Source organism: Ranitomeya variabilis, chromosome 4 (assembly GCF_051348905.1).
Source record: "Ranitomeya variabilis isolate aRanVar5 chromosome 4, aRanVar5.hap1, whole genome shotgun sequence".
Classification (NCBI taxonomy): Eukaryota; Metazoa; Chordata; class Amphibia; order Anura; family Dendrobatidae; genus Ranitomeya; species Ranitomeya variabilis.
In genome coordinates this window covers 292,833,403-292,855,508 of record NC_135235.1, presented here as the reverse complement: position 1 = coordinate 292,855,508, position 22,106 = coordinate 292,833,403, and the positions used below count along the sequence as shown (strand labels likewise).

General features: G+C 46.2%; 1 pseudogene; it reads left to right on the top strand.

Annotated features, from left to right (window-relative positions):
• The first annotated feature begins 6,928 nt into the window (after window positions 1-6,928).
• Window positions 6,929-7,866, top strand: LOC143767841 (olfactory receptor 6N1-like; annotated as a pseudogene).
• The last annotated feature ends 14,240 nt before the right edge of the window (window positions 7,867-22,106 follow it).

Below are 22,106 nucleotides of genomic sequence, written 5' to 3'. Positions count from 1 at the left end.
AACGCTATTGACGTGCGGGCCCGCGCCCGCACATCAATAGTTAACAGCCGCCAGCCAATCTGAGGCTGGCAGCTGACGTCAGCCGCAGCATGCATGTCGCTTCAGTAGGAGCGCGGCAGGTAAGCAGAACTTGTTTTTTTTTTATTGAGAGCGGCGATCCGGGGGGCCCAGGGCAGAAAGCTGGACAAAGGGGCAGAAAGCTAGACACGGGCAGAACACTGGACACAGGGGCAGAATGCTGGACACAGGGGCAGAAAGCTGGACACAGGGGGCAGAAAGCTGGACACAGGGGGCAGACAACTGGACACAGGGGGCAGAAAGCTGGACACAGGGGGCAGGATGACAGACATGGTGGCATTACTGGAGACAGTGGGGCATTACTGGAGACACTGGGGCATTACTGGAGACACTGGGGCATTACTGGAGACACTGAGGCATTACTGGAGACAGATGGGGCAGGATTGGAAACAGATGGGGCAGAATTGAGAAACAGGGGGCATGACTGGAGACGGGGCAGAATGGTGATACGGGCATGATTGGAGACACTGGAGGTAGGATTGGAGACAGATGGGGCAGGATGGATACGATGGAGACAGATGGGGCAGGATGGGGAGATCATATGGGGCAGGATGGATACTCATTAGGGCAGGATGGGAGAACATATGGCTGACGCCAGGAATGAGACACACGGGGGCTAGGATGGCGAATATTATTACCATAGGGGATAATTAAGGGATATTATTACTGCAGTGATGTAGTTATTTTATTTTTTGAGTACACTGTTTTAAATGGAGGGGCGGTCCTATTACTGTGTAGAGTGATACTATGTCGCCTTCTTCATGTGGTGTAATGTAGAAGTTGGGAAAATTAAGTAATGTGTTCTGCAAGTGGAACTCGAGATAACTGTGTTATTTCCTGCAGAGATGAGCCCTGGCTGGATGAAGTGATGGCGGTCTGTGCGGGATGAAAGATGAAGGACTTCACCTAGAGACGTCACTGGTGAGTCAGTGTGTTACCTACACACTGACACTATACACTGTATTCTATATACAGAGGTCCTGTGTATAATGTCACCAGTGATCACTGGATTACCTATACACTATATAGAGAGCTCCTGTGTATAATGTCATTGGTGATCACTGTATTACCTGTACACAGACACTGCATACTAAGTACAGATCTCCTGTGTATAATGGCACTTATGGTGATAGTATTGTGGGGTTTTTTTTATTATTGATCAGTATTGTAGTATTCAGTCACTATGTGGTGGTAATATGTGGTCTGGTCATGATGTTCTGGTATTTGTTCCTTGTATTTGATATTATTCGATCACTGTGGTGGTAATATGTCATCTGGTCATGGTGTGGCGGTATTTGTGCCTTGTAGATAGTATTATAGGTCACTGTGGTAATAATATGGTGTCTGGTCATGGTGCTGTGGTATTTGTTCCTTGTATGTGGTATTAAAGGTCATTTTAAAAATTGAAAAATAAATAAAAATATACCTAAATTGTAAAGGCGGACGTGGGGTCGATATTGTGGTCAGATCACGCCCCTATTTACCTAACAATCTCACTTCATTCTGCCTCGAGACCAGGTTTCTCATGGCGTCTGAACGAAAACTTGCTCCAGGACCTTATTTGTAAATCCAGGATTGAACAAACAATCAAAGATTTCTTGACTGACCACGAGGTAGACACCACGTCCCCCACTGTGAAATGGGAGGCTTTGAAAAGTGTAATAAGAGGCGTCCTCATCTCCCATGGCGCCCGGTGGAAAAAAGACAGAGCGGCGGAAATATTTAGCCTAACAGAGCAACTCCACCAATTAGAAAACAAACACAAACGAGACCTTGAGGCCAGCACATTTATTCGGCTCTCCTCGGCCAAACAAAAACTGCTCACTATTATAGACCAAAAATCCAAATGCCTCAGAGAGAGACTCAAAAGTAGATTTTACCAGCTCGGCAATAAAAGTGGTAGGCTCTTGGCTAGAGCCCTTAATCAACGCAATCCCAATACTTACATTCCTTTTATTAAAAACAAATGGGAAAAAAGTGTTTAACAACAGAAATATTCTTTCTAACTTTAGCGATTATTATAAATCTCTATATAACATAGCGGGACACTATAAAGACGCACCACTACATTCTTTCCGTAATAAAATCAAATTATACTTACAGGAACATAAATTGCCCACGCTGCCTGAGGGTGATCTACTTGATCTTGAAAGGGAATTCTCAGTGGAGGAGGTGTCTGAAATCATTAGCGCCTTGAAACAGGGAAAGAGCCCGGGACCTGATGGGTTCTCAGCAGGCTTCTACAAGACGTTCAACACGATGCTTAGTCCAGTATTGCTGAAAGCTTGTAACTCAATCTCTCTTGGAGGTTCTTTCCCTACACAGGCTCTCACCGCCCACATAACAATTCTCCCCAAGCCTGGTAAAGACACTTCTATGTGTGAAAATTACCGTCCGATCTCTCTGATAAATCTTGATATTAAAATATATGCAAAAATGTTAGCAAATAGATTAAGCCCCCTATTACCAAAATTAATAAACCAGGATCAGGTGGGCTTTGTCCCAGGATGAGAGGCGAGAGACAACACGATCCGTACTATTTCTCTACTTGACAGGGCGGGGAGAGAGGGGGACCCCCTATGTGTCATGTCAATCGATGCTGAAAAGGCCTTTGACCGGGTTCATTGGGAATTCATTTTTCAGACTCTAGAGGAAATTGGCCTTAAAGAACATATGCTGAGTTGGATCTCCGCTTTGTATTCCTCTCCTAGTGCCCAGGTCAAGGTAAACGGTGCATTATCAGATGTGTTCTCGATCAGGAATGGTACGAGGCAGGGGTGCCCACTCTCTCCCCTCTTATATATCCTAACAATGGAGCACTTGGCTGTGGCTTTGAGAAATAACCCCTCAATTAATGGTATAAAATTACGATCTGACGAGCATAAGCTAGCACTTTTTGCAGATGACATTCTCTTATACATCACATCTCCCTCTACGAGCCTACCAAACATTATTTCGGAATTACATAAATTTGGTCTTCTAAGTAATTTTAAAATAAATTCCCACAAGTCCGAAATCCTAAACATTTCACTTCAACTCCCCTTGGTTGATCAATTAAGGACGACCTTTCCATTTAAATGGCGCTTTGACTTCCTCACCTATCTAGGTATCAAAATTACAAGCAAAACGTCTAAATTGTTTGAGGCCAACTTTGTGCCCACCTTACAAAAAGCAAACTCAGATTTAGAGAGGTGGCACAGGCTCCAATTGACCTGGCTGGGCAGGATCAATGCGGTCAAAATGGACCTCCTGCCTCGCCTCTTATATTTTTTTCAAACAGTTCCCCTATACCTACCAGTTTCTTTCTTTTCCCGCCTCAAACAAATAATTACTCGTTTTATCTGGTCTCATAGTCAGGCACGAATTTCATATACAATATTAAGTAGATCTAAACTGACAGGTGGATTGGGCCTCCCGGATCTTGCGATCTATAGTTATGCATCAATAGGAACATGTATCCTGGACCTTTATCACAGTAAAAATAGTAAAAAGTGGGTAAACTTAGAAAATGATCTTAATGGATGCGACTCCCAAGTTGTTCTTTGGACTGGAGGTAGGGGGATGGGGCCGGGCGTCCACATACCCCTCCTCACACGAAACATATTGCTCCTCATCAAAAACAGAAACAAAGACCTTCAGATTACAACTATCCCGGGCCCCTTGATCCCAATCTACGATAATCCCGCTTTTCCGGCGGGGCTAAATAAAGAGGTATTTCTAAATAAGAGAAAAGATTCCAAACCCATCATCCACGACTACTTAAAGGATACCGGGATGAAGTCCCTTCGGGAACTATTCCCAGAGGAGGAAACACACTCTGTTGATTGGTTCTTCTATGAACAATTAAAAAGCTATATCCACACAATTTCTAAACAAACCAATATTAGCAGGCCACTAACTCCCTTTGAGATCCTTTGCATATCAACAAACCGTCCAGATCATACTGTTTCGCTGCTATATAAAATCTTCCAAGAAACCAAGAAGGGAGGGCTCCGCTGCAGGGTTGGCCAATATTTTTCTCGAAATGGGAGGACGACCTGGGAAGACCCTTGTCGTCCGAAGATAGGGAAAAAATCCTTTTCTTCTCGTCCAGATCGTCATTATGCGCGGTATCACAGGAGAGGAGCTATAAGATCTTGGCAAGATGGTACAGGTGCCCCTCCATGGTGCATGCGATGTTCCCCACGACTCCTGACACCTGTTGGAGATGCTTAAAAGAAATAGGCTCTTACATGCATATTTGGTGGGACTGTCCCCCCATAGAGGATTTGTGGTTGGCCGTCTTTGAACTTCATAATAGGATGTCTATCACACAGATCCAACCTTCAGCAAGTCTAGCATTGTTGTCTTTATGCGACTTGTCGATATCTCAGTTTAAGAGGGGCATTCTCAGACTCTTCCTTACCGCAGTCAGGAACTTAATTCCACGGTTCTGGAAACAAGAAAAATTTCCCTCCCGAGCGGATTTTGTAGCTGAACTTAACAACATTTATAGAATGGAGCAGTTGATAGATCAGTCCTCAGGTAGGGTAGGAAAAACTTACAACACATGGGCTCCCTGGATTGCTTTTAGGGAAACCCCAGAACTAGATCTTTGGATTTCTGGAGCCTGATGTATCATGTAGCCCATTTTTGCATGCTCCCGGGCCGTCTCTTGGTGTGCGCCCTGTCCGCTGGAGCGGGATGGCAGCCTCACTCCCTGCCCGCATTCCCCATACCCCCATCCATTCCTCCCCTCCTTTTTTCTACTCCCTTTTCTTTCCCTTATCTTACCTTCTTTGTTTGTCTTCTTCCTATCTAATGATTTCAAAGAAATTTAATAATGGTTATCTCCCATCCCTGTTGGAAACACTTCATATTCTCGGGATAACTAACAACATTATTAACTAGAAAGTTATATTATAGGACTTAAATGTTGAAACAATGCTTTACTTGATTACTTGTAACTAGTGTTGAGCGATACCGTCCGATACTTGAAAGTATCGGTATCGGAAAGTATCGGCCGATACCGGCAAAGTATCGGATCTAATCCGATACCCGATACCAATACAAGTCAATGGGACACCAAGTATCGGACGGTATCCTGTATGGTTCCCAGGGTCTGAAGGAGAGGAAACTCTCCTTCAGGCCCTGGGATGATTGGGATCCATATCAATGTGTAAAAGAAAGAATTAAAATAAAAAATAGGGATATACTCACCCTCTGACGTGCCCTGGACTTTACCGCCGTAACCGGGAGCCGTTGTACCTAAGAATGTGCGCTTGAAGGGCCTTAGATGACGTCACGGCGCTCTGATTGGTCCGTAGCGGTCGCGTGACCGCTACGCGACCAATCACAAAGCCGTGACGTCACCTAAGGTCTTTAAAGCGCTTGAAATACCTTAGAAGACGTTCGCAGCTTCTGATTGGTCGCGTAGCGGTCGTGTGACCGCTACGCGACCAATCACAAAGCCGTGACGTCACCTAAGGTCTTTCAAGCGCTTGAAAGACCTTAGGTGACGTCACGGCTTTGTGATTGGTCGCGTAGCGGTCACGCGACCGCTACGGACCAATCAGAGCGCCGTGACGTCATCTAAGGCCCTTCAAGCGCGAAAATTCTTAGGTACAACGGCTCCCGGTTACGGCGGTAAAGTCCAGGGGCCGCCGGAGAGGTGAGTATATCCCTATTTTTTATTTTAATTCTTTCTTTTACACATTGATATTAATCCCGATACCGATTCCCGATACCACAAAAGTATCGGATCTCGGTATCGGAATTCCGATACCGCAAGTATCGGCCGATACCCGATACTTGTGGTATCGGAATGCTCAACACTACTTGTAACCATTGCCTATTATTGCACGGATTTACTAGTTTGTATTATATACCTTTATTCTTTATTGCTGTGATCAATAAAACCGATTTATACAAAAATATACCTAAATTGTATTGCATATTTTAACAAATATTTAATAGGTTACAGTAGAGTAGGGCCTGGCCAAAAGTGTCTACCTTGTCATTTTGGTGGCTTAAAAAATCTTTTGGCCAAAACAAATGCTGCCGGCTATATGTGTGATCTGGTGATAGGAACTGTCAATGTGTGATAGGTGAGAAGTGGAGTTTTTCCAAGAGAGAGCGGTGGGAGTGTGGACAGTTTGAGGGGTGGAGCGTGGAGGCGGGGCTGGGGTGGAGCCTGGGCGGAGTCTCAAGGGGGCCCCAGAAATTTTGCCAGTATGGGGCCCCGAAATTTCTAGTGGCAGCCCTGATGCCAAGCATAGTTCATAGTACACTAAGACTTGGTTTTTGAAGATGTCTTAGAAGATTCTGGAGTGGTCATCATAGTTGCTTGACTTAAACCCTATAGAATATTTTAGCTTGGATTTGAAGGAACACAAACTCAAGAATATTAATGACCTGGAGGCCTTTGTCCCTGAGGAATTCTCAGGAATGCCACCAGATGTTGGTGTCTGGCTAAGTATCACATTTTTCATTTGCAGCAGCTCATAATAGCCAGAGGTGCTCTACTAAGTAGAGAAGGTGAACATGTAAGTGAACAAACCTTGACGGCAGTAAATATAATTTTGTGTTGAATTTGGAGAAACCGATTGTTCCATTAGTTGTGTTGAGCTATTTATATTGTTCTTGTTTCAATGGTTTATTGCAAACATAATAAATGGGGTTGAATACTTTTAATGGAAACTGTAAGATAACTGTGAGAACAGACAACAAAGGGCTACGGTGACTACATAGGGTTTGTTTTTAGTGTGTATCTGTGGAGTCATAAATCTGTTTTCAAACTTGCTTCACTTTCATTGTAGATGCTATGAAAACATGATCTGATCTCATGAATTATATTACAGATGAAAAGGAGATGGAAAGTGGCTTCAATAATAGCAAAGTTTATGAAATTATTTTACATGGATTTCCAAATCTCCAACGCTTCCATGTTCTTCTTTTTACCCTTCTCCTTCTAATCTACCTGTTCACCATTTCTGGCAATGCTGTGATATTGCTCGTCATCTGCAGAGAGTCCGCCCTACACTTCCCCATGTACTTCTTCATTGCAGCTTTATTGTGTCTGGAAATTATCCATACAGCTGTCACAACTCCAAAAATGTTGGTTGATCTCTTGGATGACAAGAAGAAGATCTTTTTCAATGGATGCCTTGTGCAGGCTTATTTCCTACATTCTCTGGGAGCAGCTGAGTGCTATATCCTCACCATTATGGCGTATAACCGATATTTGGCCATCTGTAAACCACTAAGATACTCGGCTATTATGACTACTAGACTAAATGTGAATTTGATCTTCAGTTGCTTGATAGGAGGGATTTTAGCCCAGTGATTGAAATTATGTTTATTTCTCTCCTTCCATTTTGTGGTCCAAACCAAATTGAGAATGTGTTCTGCGATTTCCCCCCGTTGATCTCATTAGCATGTACAGATACAAGGTTATATATAATGGTGTAATTCATCGTCATCTCCTTTATCATCCTCTTGAGTTCTGCTTTTGTTCTTTTCTCTTACACCAGGATAATACATGTAATCATAAAAATTAAGTTGAAAACTGGGTGCCAGAAAGCCTTCTCCACCTGCGGAGCGCACCTAATTATTGTAACCATGTTTTTTGGCAGCATTGGATTTATGTACATTCGTGTCACAAAAAGTTACTCTGTAGACTATGACAGGGTTGTGGGTCTCACCTATGCGGTCTTTACTCCACTTGCCAACCCCATCATCTACGGTCTGAGAAATCAGGAAATCAAAAGATTCCTATATACGCATTTAAGTTGTAAGAACAAATTTTAGCCTTATTTTGTTTGCAGTAGATTTATAGTAAAAACACGAAAACAATAAAACATTGACAAGTACAGTTACGTCCATATATATTTGGACAGAGACCACATTTTTCTAATTTTGGTTATAGACATTACCACAATGAATTTTAAACAAAACGATTCAGATGCAGTTGAAGTTCAGACTTTCAGCTTTCATTTGAGGGTATCCACATTAAAATTGGAGGAAGGGTTTAGGAGTTTCAGCTCCTTAACATGTGCCACCCTGTTTTTAAAGGGACCAAAAGTAATTGGAAAGATTAAATAATTTTAAATAAAATGTTCATTTCTAGTACTTGGTTGAAAACCCTTTGTTAGCAATGACTGCCTGAAGTCTTGAACTCATGGACATCACCAGACGCTGTGTTTCCTCCTTTTTGATGCTCTGCCAGGCCTTCACTGCGGTGGTTTTCAGTTGCTGTTTGTTTGTGGGCCTTTCTGTCTGAAGTTTAGTCTTTAACAAGTGAAATGCATGCTCAATTGGGTTGAGATCAGGTGACTGACTTGGCCATTCAAGAATATTCCACTTCTTTGCTTTAATAAACTCCTGGGTTGCTTTGGCTTTATGTTTTGGGTCATTGTCCATCTGTAGTATGAAACGACGACCAATCCGTTTGGCTGCATTTGGCTGGATCTGAGCACACAGTATGGCTCTGAATACCTCAGAATTCATTCGGCTGCTTCTGTCCTGTGTCACATCATCAATAAACACTAGTGACCCAGTGCCACTGGCAGCCATGCATGCCCAAGCCATCACACTGCATCCGCCGTGTTTTACAGATGATGTGGTATGCTTTGGACCATGACCTGTACCACGCCTTCACCATACTTTTCTCTTTCCATCATTCTGGTAGAGGTTGATCTTGGTTTCATCTGTCCAAAAAATGTTCTTCCAGAACTGTGCTTGCTATTTTAGATGATTTTTAGCAAAGTCCAGTCTAGCCTTTTTATTCTTGATGCTTATGAGTGGCTTGCACCGTACAGTGAACCCTCTGTATTTACTTTCATGCAGTCTTCTCTTTATGGTAGATTTGGATATTGATACGCCGACCTCCTGGAGAGTGTTGGTCACTTGGTTGGCTGTTGTGAAGGGGTTTCTCTTCACCATGGAGATTGTTCTCCGATTATCCACCACTGTTGTCTTCTGTGGGCGCCCAGGTCTTTTTGCATTGATGAGCTCACCAGTGCTTTCTTTCTTTCTCAGGATGTACCAAACTGTAGATTTTGCCACTCCTAATATTGTAGCAATTTCTCGGATGGGTTTTTTCTGTTTTCGTAGCTTAAGGATGGCTTGTTTCACCTGCATGGAGAGCTTTGACCGCATGTTTACTTCACAGCAAAACATTCCAAATACAAGCACCACACCTCAAATCAACTCCAGGTCTTTTATTTGCTTAATTGTACTGTACATTTTTTGTTAAGAGGGTTCATCCTTCTGAATGACTTTTATACTTTACTATCATATTTGGCTTTAGAGGTTATTAGGTGATTACAAGAGATAGATAGTTTGGGCAACATGAATTTGTTGACAGCTTCCTTTTAATAGATAATATTTGCAGGTATTTAAAATAATTGTCTAAGCCCCATTAATGTAATGTCATTCATACCAAAAAACTACAATGGTACTTGAAATTTGTGAACCCTTCTAAATTGTGCATATATTTTTGCATAAATGTGATCTAAAACTGTATCTGGTTTTTACACAAAAACAAAAATTTGATATAGAACCAAATAAAAAATGTTAGTCAGAAATATTAGACTTTGTTACTTTTTGTAAATGACAAAAATAATCTAATATTATATCTGAGTGGCAAAATTATATGAACCTTTATGATTAGTAGATAACTGGAAGTTGAAATTAGTGTCTGCTGCTTTCTATCAATGGAATGACAATCCGGTGTGAGTTGGTGACCTATTTTACTTAAAGAACAGGGATCTATTGAAGTCACAACACATGTTTTTAGAAGTGTATCCAGGATTGAGTAAAAGAGATTTCTGAGGACCAAAAAATGTTGATGCTCATCAGGCTATAAAAGGTTACAAATCATCTCTAAAAAGTTTGACTCCAGAGTTAAAATGTTTAAAGTGCTGCTTTAACTGCCTAGTTCATGCTCTGTTGCAAGGTGCTTTGACCTGTAGCTCTAGCAAAAATCCATATTCTTCTTCTGTCCCTGTGCAAACGTCTCTGCTAGCCTCCCCCATTGAAGGTGATTGTAAATAAATAAATATGTATTTTGCTGAGCAGCAATTTAAAGCAGCTTCTAAAAGAATAGGTTTTAACTGCCTAGTTCATGTTCTTTTGCAAGCTGCTGTGAACTACAGCCCTAGCAAAAATCCATACTCTACCTCTCTCCCTGTGCAAACTTATCTGCTCCCCTCTCCCTGAGAGAGTGATTGTAAAAAATGTATGAATATGTAATCTTTCTGAGCAGCAATACAAAGCAGCTTTTAAAATATCATGAACTAGGCAGCTAAAACAGCACTTTTAGCATGGTGTTTGAGAGACAAGGGAGCTAAATAAAGTAATGGAGTATGTTACAAAGATTCCTAACTTTGCTGGGCTGATCAATTAAATAAAAAAGTTTAGCTACTCATTAATATAAATTATGGACTTGGTTTGTAATTTGCGCTTCTAAACAAATACTGGTACAAGTCTAAAATTGCAAAAACAAAACTGCAGAGAAGGCTAAATTTATCAATTCATATGTGAGTTACATTAAATGGCAGTAGAAAATGAAAGTGAAGCATATCTTGTGGTTTATAGCACATTGTTGCTTCATGACCAGAAAGTGTGAATTCAGCTTTAAAGGCAGTGTTTGCAGATGTTACAGAGCTGTGGGACCTAAAATTATTCTAATATTATAATATTCCTTCATGATAGAGATCCAAATGGGGCACAGCAAATGTTTTTCATAAAAAATAAGGCGAGAATTAGGTATTTCTAAAACCAACATACAAGGGGTAATGTTTCTCCTTACGGTAAATGACATGTCAAGCCTGGCATGCCAAGGTGAGGAGACTTAAGCCATGCAATGCTTCTCTGGGAAATTAAATATGCAAATTGTCTCTTCAAAGAGGAAGAGGACTAGAACTGTAGAGCAACCTATAGGAAGTAGCAATCCTAACAGTCAATAAAAAACACTTTAAACGGGCCTTGCCACATGACATAGGATTAGGATAAAAACCAAACCAAAATCTCAATTTGCAGACATGGTGTCGTAGAGTACTGCCCCTCATCAGTGCAATGTGTGAGATCTGATTTGGCTGCAGGAGAGGCGTGTGACCGATGTAAAACCAGCATAATAAATGGAGACATGTCCTGTTAAAGTTGCACAAATTGGGAGCAAAAATGGGATATCTAAGTAAAAATTGCACTCTAATTTCTGGACAAACATGCCCATTCACATGTTCACTACATACATTTAGGTCCATATATATTTGGACACAGACAACATTTTTCTAATTTTGGTTATAGACATTACCACAATGAATTTTAAACAAAACAATTCCGATGCAGTTGAAGTTCAGACTTTCAGCTTTTATTTGAGGGTATCCACATTAAAATTGGATGAAGATTTTAGGAGTTTCAACTCCTTAACATGTGCCTCCCTGTTTTTAAAGGGACCAAAAGTAATTGGACAGATTAAATAATTTTAAATAAAATGTTCATTTCTAGTACATGGTTGAAAACCCTTTGTTGGCAATGACTGCCTGAAGTCTTGAACTCATGGACATCACCAGACGCTGTGTTTCCTCCTTTTTGATGCTATGCCAGGCCTTCACTGCGGTGGTTTTCAGTTGCTGTTTGTTTGTGGGCCTTTCTGTCTGAAGTTTAGTCTTTAACAAGTGAAATGCATGCTCAATTGGGTTGAGATCAGGTGACTGACTTGGCCATTCAAGAATATTCCACTTCTTTGCTTTAATAAACTCCTGGGTTGCTTTGGCTTTATGTTTTGAGTCGTTGTCCATCTGTAGTATGAAATGACGACCAATCAGTTTGGCTGCATTTGGCTGGATCTGAGCACACAGTATGGCTCTGAATACCTCAGAATTCATTCGGCTGCTTCTGTCCTGTGTCACATCATCAATAAACACTAGTGACCCAGTGCCACTGGCAGCCATGCATGCCCAAGCCATCACACTGCCTCCGCCGTGTTTTACAGATGATGTGGTATGCTTTGGATCATGAGCTGCACCACGCCTTCGCCATACTTTTCTCTTTCCATCATTCTGGTAGAGGATGATCTTGGTTTCATCTGTCCAAAGAATGTTCTTCCAGAACTGTGCTGGCTTTTTTAGTTGTTTTTTTTAGCAAAGTCCAGTCTAGCCTTTTTATTCTTGATGCTTATGAGTGGCTTGCACCGTGCAGTGAACCCTCTGTATTTACTTTCATGCAGTTTTCTCTTTATAGTAGATTTGGATATTGATACGCCGACCTCCTGGAGAGTGTGGTTCACTTGGTTGGCTGTTGTGAAGAAGTTTCTCTTCATCATGGAGATTATTCTGCGATCATCCACCACTGTTGTCTTATGTGGGCGCTCAGGTCTTTTTGCATTGATGAGTTCACCAGTAGTGTTGAGCGATACTTTCCGATATCGGAAAGTATCGGTATCGGAAAGTATCGGCCGATACCGTCAAAGTATCGGATCCAATCCGATACCGATACCCGATCCCAATGCAAGTCAATGGGACGAAAATATCGGAATTAAAATAAACCCTTTATAAACTTGTAGGTTCATTCTACATGAAGGAAAACAACTAAGAATAATGTAGGATGTATTGGGGGACGTGGCGGAGACATTAAAGGCACAGAGGTTTAGCCCAATGTAATAGAATAGCAGGATTTTGGGGGTTTTTTATGACGTTCGGCGGTAGAAAGATTTTGACTATGTTAATTTTTTTTTTTATTTTGTCAGATATTGATGTTTCACTACTTCCACGCCCTTCACCTTCTTTTTTACTTCTCCCACACTTTCTTCTTCATTATCCTCATCATCAGCTTCTTTGACATCAACTTCTTCACCTTATTCATCTTCTTCTTCATCTTCTACCTATTATTTTTTTGGTTACATTGTTCATATTCTTTTTATTTTACTATTATCTTCATCATATTCTACTTCTTCATCATATTCTTATTTGTGACAGGCATTCCCGTAGTTGTTATCTATAAAACTTTGAAGATTACACCTTCCGTTCTGCCTGTCACAAAAGAGTTACATTTGTCCGCGTTCAGTTTGGCCTGCAGCATCAGGCTTTATCCAGGGGCACCACGAGGAGGAACGGACTCACCCCCATACACTGCTTAGTCTTCTTCTGCTTATAATTTAGATAATATTTTTTGCTCTGATATTTAGTGTTATGCTTAATGTTCTTCTGCTCTTTGTTCTGCAGCCTCTTGTTCTTCTGCTTCTCGGTCTTCCAGGTCGTCGTCGTCTCCAGGGTCGTCGTCTCCGGGGTCGTCGTCATCGGGGTGGTCTTCAGGGTCGTCGTCTCCGGGGTCATCGTCATCGGGGTGGTCTTCGGGGTCATCGTCTCCAGGGTCGTCGTCATCACGGTGGTTGTCGTCTCTGGTGTCGTCGTCATCTTAGGGGTGGTCTTCCGGGTCATCGTGTTTAGTCTCTTGAACTTGGAAATGTAGCAGAAGGTACAAGAAGGCTGAGAAAATGCCGAGAACCAGCTGATGGAACTGGAACTCGGATGGCTACCCGAAGGTCCAAGAGCCAATGGAACTACCGAGGACCAGCTGACGTTACTGGAACCCAGTTACTAAGCAGGAGGTACCCGTGCCTGAAAGCACTACCAAGGACCACCTGACGTTGGTGGAACTCGGATACCCAGAGGGAGGCACCTAAGCCAAAGGCTCTGCCCGGAACCAGCTGACGGTACTGGAACCAGGATGGGGAGCAGAAGGTACAAGAGCAAAAGACACTGCCGAGAACCAGCTGACGGTGCTGGAACCCGGATGGGTAGCCGAAGGTCCAAGAGCCAATGGAACTACCGAGGACCAGCTGACGTTACTGGAACCCGGTTACTAAGCAGGAGGTACCCGTGCCTGAAAGCACTACCAAGGACCACCTGACGTTGGTGGAACTCGGATACCCAGAGGGAGGCACCTAAGCCAAAGGCTCTGCCCGGAACCAGCTGACGGTACTGGAACCAGGATGGGGAGCAGAAGGTACAAGAGCAAGTGTCTGCGTGGCTTTTGCAGGACACGATGCCGGCTGCACAGCAGGGGAACAGCTGGCGGTGCTGAACCCCACTGACACATTGGCTGGTGTTTTTCTCTGTGCAGCTAGCAGTACCGGGCCCCAACTGGCGGTGTTGGAGCCCGGGGTCAGCAGGAGGAGGAGATGGAGCAGAGTGTAGGCCGAAGCCTGCACTGGCGGCAGCTTTGGGTCTGTTGTGCCTGCGTGGCTGTTGCAGGACACGTTGCCGGCTGCACAGCAGGGGAACAGCTGGCGGTGCTGAACCCCACTGACACATTGGCTGGTGTTTTTCTCTGTGCAGCTAGCAGTACCGGGCCCCAACTGGCGGTGTTGGAGCCCAGGGCTCTGCAGGGGGAGCAGAGTGTAGGCCGAAGCCTAATCGAACCAATTTCAAAGGTAACCTTTAACCCCCCCTCAGGGGTTACAAAGTAGAAGAGCCACAGCTTATGCAGCAGTAGTGGTGCACAAGTCAAAGGTTGCTCTTTTAATTTGGCTCCTTGCACACGCTGAATGGAACACGTATAACATTTAGCCCTTTATACAGTCAAACTGTGTTGGAGGCGCGAGTTCCCTTTGTAATGAGACGCAGCACAGATGTCAAGAATCCCACCTTGGTGCTGGGTGCAGCCTCCTGAGCGTTGTTATTTGCTGTACAGGAGTCTGCGCTGTCGTGTTATCCCCTGGCCTAGCGCTGTTAGCGCTGCCCATCTTCTGACCTCATTTAATGTTGGCTGGTGCGGTTCGCGATGCCCATGAATCACAGCCCCGCAGTGTATTGACATAGTTAAAACACTGCGGGGCTGGGATTCATGGCCTGGCGCAGTACATATGTTCGCCTCTCGCTTGGGTTCTTACACCTGCTTCAGACTATGTGGCGTCAGCTGATCCCTTATCGCATGCCACGGCCATGAAGCCGCACAGTCTGAAGAAGGCGGAAGGAGATGAGGGACAGGCGAACTGATGCACTGCTCATGCCCATCAAACACACCCTCGCAGTCCCAAGAAATAAGACACCGAGGGGCGTTGTGTGGGTCAGGGCGGCCGCAGAGGCGCAGGCAGCCAAACAATGATGCCAGAAGACGGGCAGCGCTACCAAGGGGGTTGCAGCGTGTCATTACAAAGGAAAGTCACACCACCGGGACGGTTAAATGGTCACACAGAGGACACATTTTAGACGTGTTTTCCGTTCCACATGTGCGAGGAGAATACGTTTATGAGCCACCTTGCACACATGCAGCATTACCGCTGTACAAGGTGGCCTTAAAAACGTACAAACGCCTGGGGGAGGGGGGACAGGTTCCCTTCAATTTCAGTTCTTGTGTCTGCGTGGCTTTTGCAGGACACGATGCCGGCTGCACAGCAGGGGAACAGCTGGCGGTGCTGAACCCCACTGACACATTGGCTGGTGTTTTTCTCTGTGCAGCTAGCAGTACCGGGCCCCAACTGGCGGTGTTGGAGCCCGGGGTCAGCAGGAGGAGGAGATGGAGCAGAGTGTAGGCCGAAGCCTGCACTGGCGGCAGCTTTGGGTCTGTTGTGCCTGCGTGGCTGTTGCAGGACACGTTGCCGGCTGCACAGCAGGGGAACAGCTGACGTTACTGAACCCCAATAACAGAGGAGGGACTGTTGACTGTGCGTACAGCACTTCTGGACGGCAACTGGCGGTGTTGGAGCCCAGGGACAGGTGGAAAAGCAGAGGAACACAATGTAGGCCGAAGCCTGAGAAAGTCGAAAGGGAACCTTTAACCCCCCCCCAAGGCGTTTGTAGCTGAAAGAGCCAGCTTGTGCAGCACAAAAGATGCAAAAGGAAAAGGTGGCTCTTTTCATCATGCTCCTTGCAAACACAGAACTAAACACTTATAAAATGTGTCCCCTGCAACCGTAAAACCGTCCCGGAGGTGGGACTTTCCTTCGTAATGTGACGCAGCACAGCCGTCATTCCTACCCCCCCGGCGCCGCGCACTGGCTCCTCAGCGTTGGTTTATTCCGTCCCGGAGCCTGCACTGTTATGTTATCCCGTGGCCAGGCACACTTAGCGCTGCCCGTCTTCTGGCATCATTTGGTGTCAGGATGGCTGCGCCTGTGCGGCCGCGCTGGCAGAGAGCCCGCCTCGCAGTGTCTTCTGATTTAATCCCACTGGGGGCCTGGGATCCATGGTCATGCGCAGTGCATATCCTCGCCTCTCACTCCCCTCCCTACGGCTTCTTAAGACTGTGCGGTGTCACGGCCGTGGCATGCTATTAGGGACCAGCTGACACCGAACAGTCTGAAGAAGCCATAGGGAAATGAGTGAGAGGTGGAGGTTCAGATATGCACTGCGCATGTCCATGGATCCCAGGCCCCCAGTGGGATTAAATCAGAAGACACTGCGAGGCGGGCTCTCTGCCAGCGCGGCCGCACAGGCGCAGCCATCCTGACACCAAATGATGCCAGAAGACGGGCAGCGCTAAGTGTGCCTGGCCACGGGATAACATAACAGCGCAGGCTCCGGGACGGAATAAAACAACGCTGAGGAGCCGGTGCGCGGCGCCGTGGGGGTAGGAATGACGGCTGTGCTGCGTCACATTACGAAGGAAAGTCCCACCTCCGGGACGGTTTTACGGTATCAGTGGACACATTTTATAAGTGTTAAGTTCTGCGTGTGCAAGGAGCTAAACAAAAATAGCTACCTTTTCCTTGTGCAGCATTACTGCTGCACAAGGTGGCTCTTTCAGTAACAAACGCCTTGGGGGGGGGGGGACAGATTCCCTTACATTTCAGTTGTTGTGTCAGCGTGGCGGTCGCATGACACATTGCCGGCTACACAGCTGGGGATCAGCTGACGTTACTGAAACCCAATAACACTGGGTCGTATGTTTTGACTGTGCAGACGGCACTTCTGAGCCTCAACTGGCGGTGTTGGAGCACAGGAATTTAAGTTCAGGTGGTAGAAAGATGAACACAACAGGAGACCTGGATAACGTATACAGTGACCTAATTATTTAATCAGGAGGAGGAGTGGCAAATTCCTGCGAGATCCAGGCCTTGTTCATTTTCAGGAAAGTAAGCCGGTCAACGTTATCGGAGGATAGTCGCATGCGACGGTCAGTTAGTACACCACCTGCAGCACTAAAGACACGTTCCGATAATACACTGGCCGCAGGGCAAGACAGCACCTCCAATGCATACTGGCTTAGCTCTGGCCATGTATCCAGCTTTGAGACCCAAAACTTGAAAGGGGAAGAGCCGTCTGGGAGTACAGCAAGAGGGCAAGACATGTAGTCTGTCACCATCTGACGGAACCGTTGCCTCCTGCTGACTGGAGCCGTCTGTGATGGTGTAGACTTTTGTGGGGGGCACAGAAAACTGTGCCACAGTTGGGCCATACTGGTCTTGCCTTGGGCAGAGGCACTGCTTCTGCTCCCTCTTTGTGCAGAGCCTCCTCCACTGCCTGGACGCACTGAGCTGCTTTGTAATGCACTAGCAGCACTTCTCTCAGTTGGAATGGAGAAGATGATGGAATTGACCAGTGTGTCTTGGTACTCCCGCATTTTTCGCTCCCGGTTCAACGGTGTGATGAGGCTTTCTACGTTGTCCCGGTAGCGAGGATCGAGGAGGGTGAACACCCAATAATCAGACATGTTGAGAATGTGGGCGATGCGGCGGTCGTTTCTCAGGCACTGCAGCATGTAATCCACCATGTGCTGCAGACTGCCAACTGCCCAAGAAACGCTGTCCCCTGCTGGAGGCGTGATCTCTGCCTGCTCGTCATCACCCCACCCTCGCTGTACACACTGAGTACTGGACAATTCGGTAACTCCCTCCTCTGGACGGACGTCTTCCTCCTCCATTGACTCCTCCTCATCTTCCTCACAAACTGTCCCCTGCCTACGCGTTTGTGAGGAACCACGTGGCGCTGACTGTCCAGAAGATGATGGAAATGGTGAATCCTCATCCTCCACCTCTTCCACAACATCATCCCTTAGCGCTTGCAGTGATTTTTCAAGCAGGCAGATAAGGGGGACAGTCATGCTGACTAGTGCATCATCTGCACTCGCCATCCGCGTGGAATAATCAAAGGGACGCAAAACCTGGCAGACGTCATTCATAGTGGCCCACTCTGTGGTTGTGAAGTCTGTACGGCGCTGACTGCGACTTTTTTGCGCCTGAAGCAGCTGGTACTCCATTACAGCTTGCTGCTGCTCACACAACCGCTCCAACATATGTAACGTGGAATTCCACCTGGTAGGTAGGTCACATATGATGCGATGTTCCGGCAGGCGGTGTCGGCGCTGCAGAGCCGCAATGCGCGCTTTTGCCGTGCTGGAACGCCGCAAGTGAGCACACTCTAGGCGGACCTTGTGCAGCAGTGCATCAAGATCCGGATAGTCCCTCAAAAAGCTCTGCACGACCAAATTGAGCACATGTGCCAGACATGGGATGTGAGTGAGGTTGCCGAGGCCCAGAGCTGCCACCAGATTTCGGCCATTATCACACACTACCATGCCTGGCTGGAGATTCGCTGGCACAAACCACACATCGCTCTCCTGCTTGATGGCATTCCAGAGCTCCTGCGCTGTGTGGCTACGATTCCCCAAAAAAATTAATTTCAACACGGCCTGTTGACGTTTGGCCACGGCTGTGCTCATGTCGGTCGTAACAGGTACACGTTCATCACGGGTCCATGTGGAGGTGGACTGTGACGGCTCCTGCAGCGATGATTCTGAGGAACTGGTGTAAGAGGAGGAGTCAATGCGTACAGAATGGATTCCTGCAATCCTTGGAGTGGGCAGGACACGTCCTGCGCCACTCGCACGGTCTGTACCTGGCTCAACGACATTAACCCAATGGGCAGTGAGGGAAAGGTATCGCCCCTGTCCATGTTGACTGGTCCACGCATCGGTGGTGAGGTGGACCTTGCTACTGACGGCGTTCAGAAGCGCGTGTTTTATGTGTCCCTCCACATGCTTGTGCAGGGCAGGGACGGCTTGCCTGCTGAAGTAAAAGCGGCTGGGCACATTGTACTGTGGGACTGCCAATGACATCAAGTCACGGAAGCTGTCAGTCTCCACCAGCCTGAATGACAGCATTTCCAGTGACAGCAGTTTGGCAATGCCTGCAGTCAGAGCCTGTGCTCGTGGGTGGTTTGACGAGAAAGGCCGCCTTTTCTCCCATGCCTGTACTACCGATGGCTGTAGACTGGGCTGGGAGTGTGTGGATGACTGGGAAAGTGGTGCTGCGGGTGGAATTACAGCGGGTCTCTGGACAACAGGGCCAGAGGTTCTTCCACGGCGATCCTGGGAGGAAGCCGAACCAGCTGCGTGTGAGCTAGAGGAAGAGGCAACACGAGCTGAAGAGGTGGTAGCTGCCGCTGTTGGTTGGCCTACCTCTTCAGTGTGTTTTTCTAACTCCGCCGGGTGCCTGTTGCGCACATGTTTCCACATGTTGGAGGTATTGAGGCTGCTGACATTTCGACCTCTTTTGACTTTTTGATGACACACGTTGCATCTGACATAGCAAATGTCATCTGCAACTGTGTCAAAAAAGGACCAGGCACTGCAAGTCTTGGGAGCGCCCTTTTTGGCCTTTGGAAGAGACATGCTCCTAACGGGTGCCAAAGCGGAGGCTGCAGGATCCGCGGTCTTCCCCCTCCCTCTCCCTCTTTGGGCCGTACGGGGAATCTCTTCCTCAGAGCTGCTCCCACCACCTTCCTGTCCCTCACGCCAAGATGGGTCGAGGACCTCATCATCTACACTACCCTCTGCCCCCAACTGCTCCTCCTGGGTAGTCTCAGCAGCAGAGCACGCACCAGTAAGTGGCACCTGAGTGTCATCATCAGCTGATGCGGCCTGCGATGTGGTGACCGGAGCCACTGGCCCACCCGCCTCTTCAGAGGAAGACAGAAAAAGCTGTTGGGCATCACTGCACCCTGCCTCTTCTTCCATTTCTCCAATGCTGCTTGGCTGGCCCCCTGTTTCCAAGCCAAGAGATTCAGAGAACAGAAGTAGAGACGGCTCCTGTCCTGGGCTCTCTGTCTGCCTGGGCAATTTGGCAGGTGGTGAAGAGACAGATGGCTGCTCTCCAGTGCTCTGTGTCTGAGAGGATGTGGCACTAATGGAAGTTGATGCATTAGCTGCCATCCATCCGACAACAGCTTCAATTTGGTCTTGACGCAGCAGCGGTGTACGACGCTCTGACACAAAGCTGCGCATGAACGACTGTTGCCTGGTGAAAGTGGGTGCTGATGAGTCACCGGTGCCCGCAGCAGGCACAGAATCCCCACGTCCCCTCCCTGCTCCGCGCCCACGCCCACGCCCACGTGCCTTACTCACTGCCTTCTTCATCTTGGTTGACTGATAAAGATAAGCAGAAAAGTACTAACGGATTTGTGTGCTTATTCCTGAGCAACTCCTCCTAACAGGTATAAGAAACACTAATTTTCTAAAGTGTGGACTAGACTTTAATATGAGCTAATGTGGCCTACAGAAATGTAAAGTGGTGTCACTGGTGTGTTTGGTGAACTTTATTATTTATTTCTTTTTTGGGGGCTGAACTGACAACAGATAGAGCTGCAGTCACACAGAGACCGTGCAGACAGCCGTAAACGGCGCTGCAAGGCCCAAAAACCCTCCTCTACTTTATCCTATGTAGTGTTTTTCCACAAATTAGCTGGAGACGGGTGGAAAGACACTAATAGGATTTTTTTAAATTAATTAGCAGCAGACTACACTACTTGAAAAAAAATTTAAAATTGATTTGGCGGTATGACGCAGTGAACAACCCTGAGCTGGAGACAACCAGGCTACGGCTGCTCACAGACTACAGGGCGAGCTGCAGTCACACGGAGACCGTGCAGACAGCCGTAAACGGCGCTGCAAGGCCCAAAAACCCTCCTCTACTTTATCCTATGTAGTGTTTTTCCACAAATTAGCTGGAGACGGGTGGAAAGACACTAATAGGATTTTTTTAAATTAATTAGCAGCAGACTACACTACTTGAAAAAAAATTAAAATTGATTTGGCGGTATGACGCGCAGTGAACAACCCTGAGCTGGAGACAACCAGGCTACGGCTGCTCACAGACTACAGGGCGAGCTGCAGTCACACGGAGACCGTGCAGACAGCCGTAAACGGCGCTGCAAGGCCCAAAAACCCTCCTCTACTTTATCCTATGTAGTGTTTTTCCACAAATTAGCTGGAGACGGGTGGAAAGACACTAATAGGATTTTTTTAAATTAATTAGCAGCAGACTACACTACTTGAAAAAAAATTAAAATTGATTTGGCGGTATGACGCGCAGTGAACAACCCTGAACTGGAGACAACCAGGCTACGGCTGCTCACAGACTACAGGGCGAGCTGCAGTCACACGGAGACCGTGCAGACAGCCGTAAACGGCGCTGCAAGGCCCAAAAACCCTCCTCTACTTTATCCTATGTAGTGTTTTTCCACAAATTAGCTGGAGACGGGTGGAAAGACACTAATAGGATTTTTTTAAATTAATTAGCAGCAGACTACACTACTTGAAAAAAAATTAAAATTGATTTGGCGGTATGACGCGCAGTGAACAACCCTGAGCTGGAGACAACCAGGCTACGGCTGCTCACAGACTACAGGGCGAGCTGCAGTCACACGGAGACCGTGCAGACAGCCGTAAACGGCGCTGCAAGGCCCAAAAACCCTCCTCTACTTTATCCTATGTAGTGTTTTTCCACAAATTAGCTGGAGACGGGTGGAAAGACACTAATAGGATTTTTTTAAATTAATTAGCAGCAGACTACACTACTTGAAAAAAAAAAAAAAAAAAGAACAGTATGAGGCAATGAACCACCCTCCCTGAACTGAATACAACCAGCTATGGATGGCCTATGTGGCTGCACTCAGACTAGAGAGTGGGCTGCACTCACACACACACACACACACAGACCTTGCAGATCGCTGTGAAAACAGCGCTACAAGGCAAAAGCAAGGTGAATAGTAGGTGAACACAGCGGTTGCTAAATTAGCCTTTGGAAAGCACAAAGAAGCAAATCG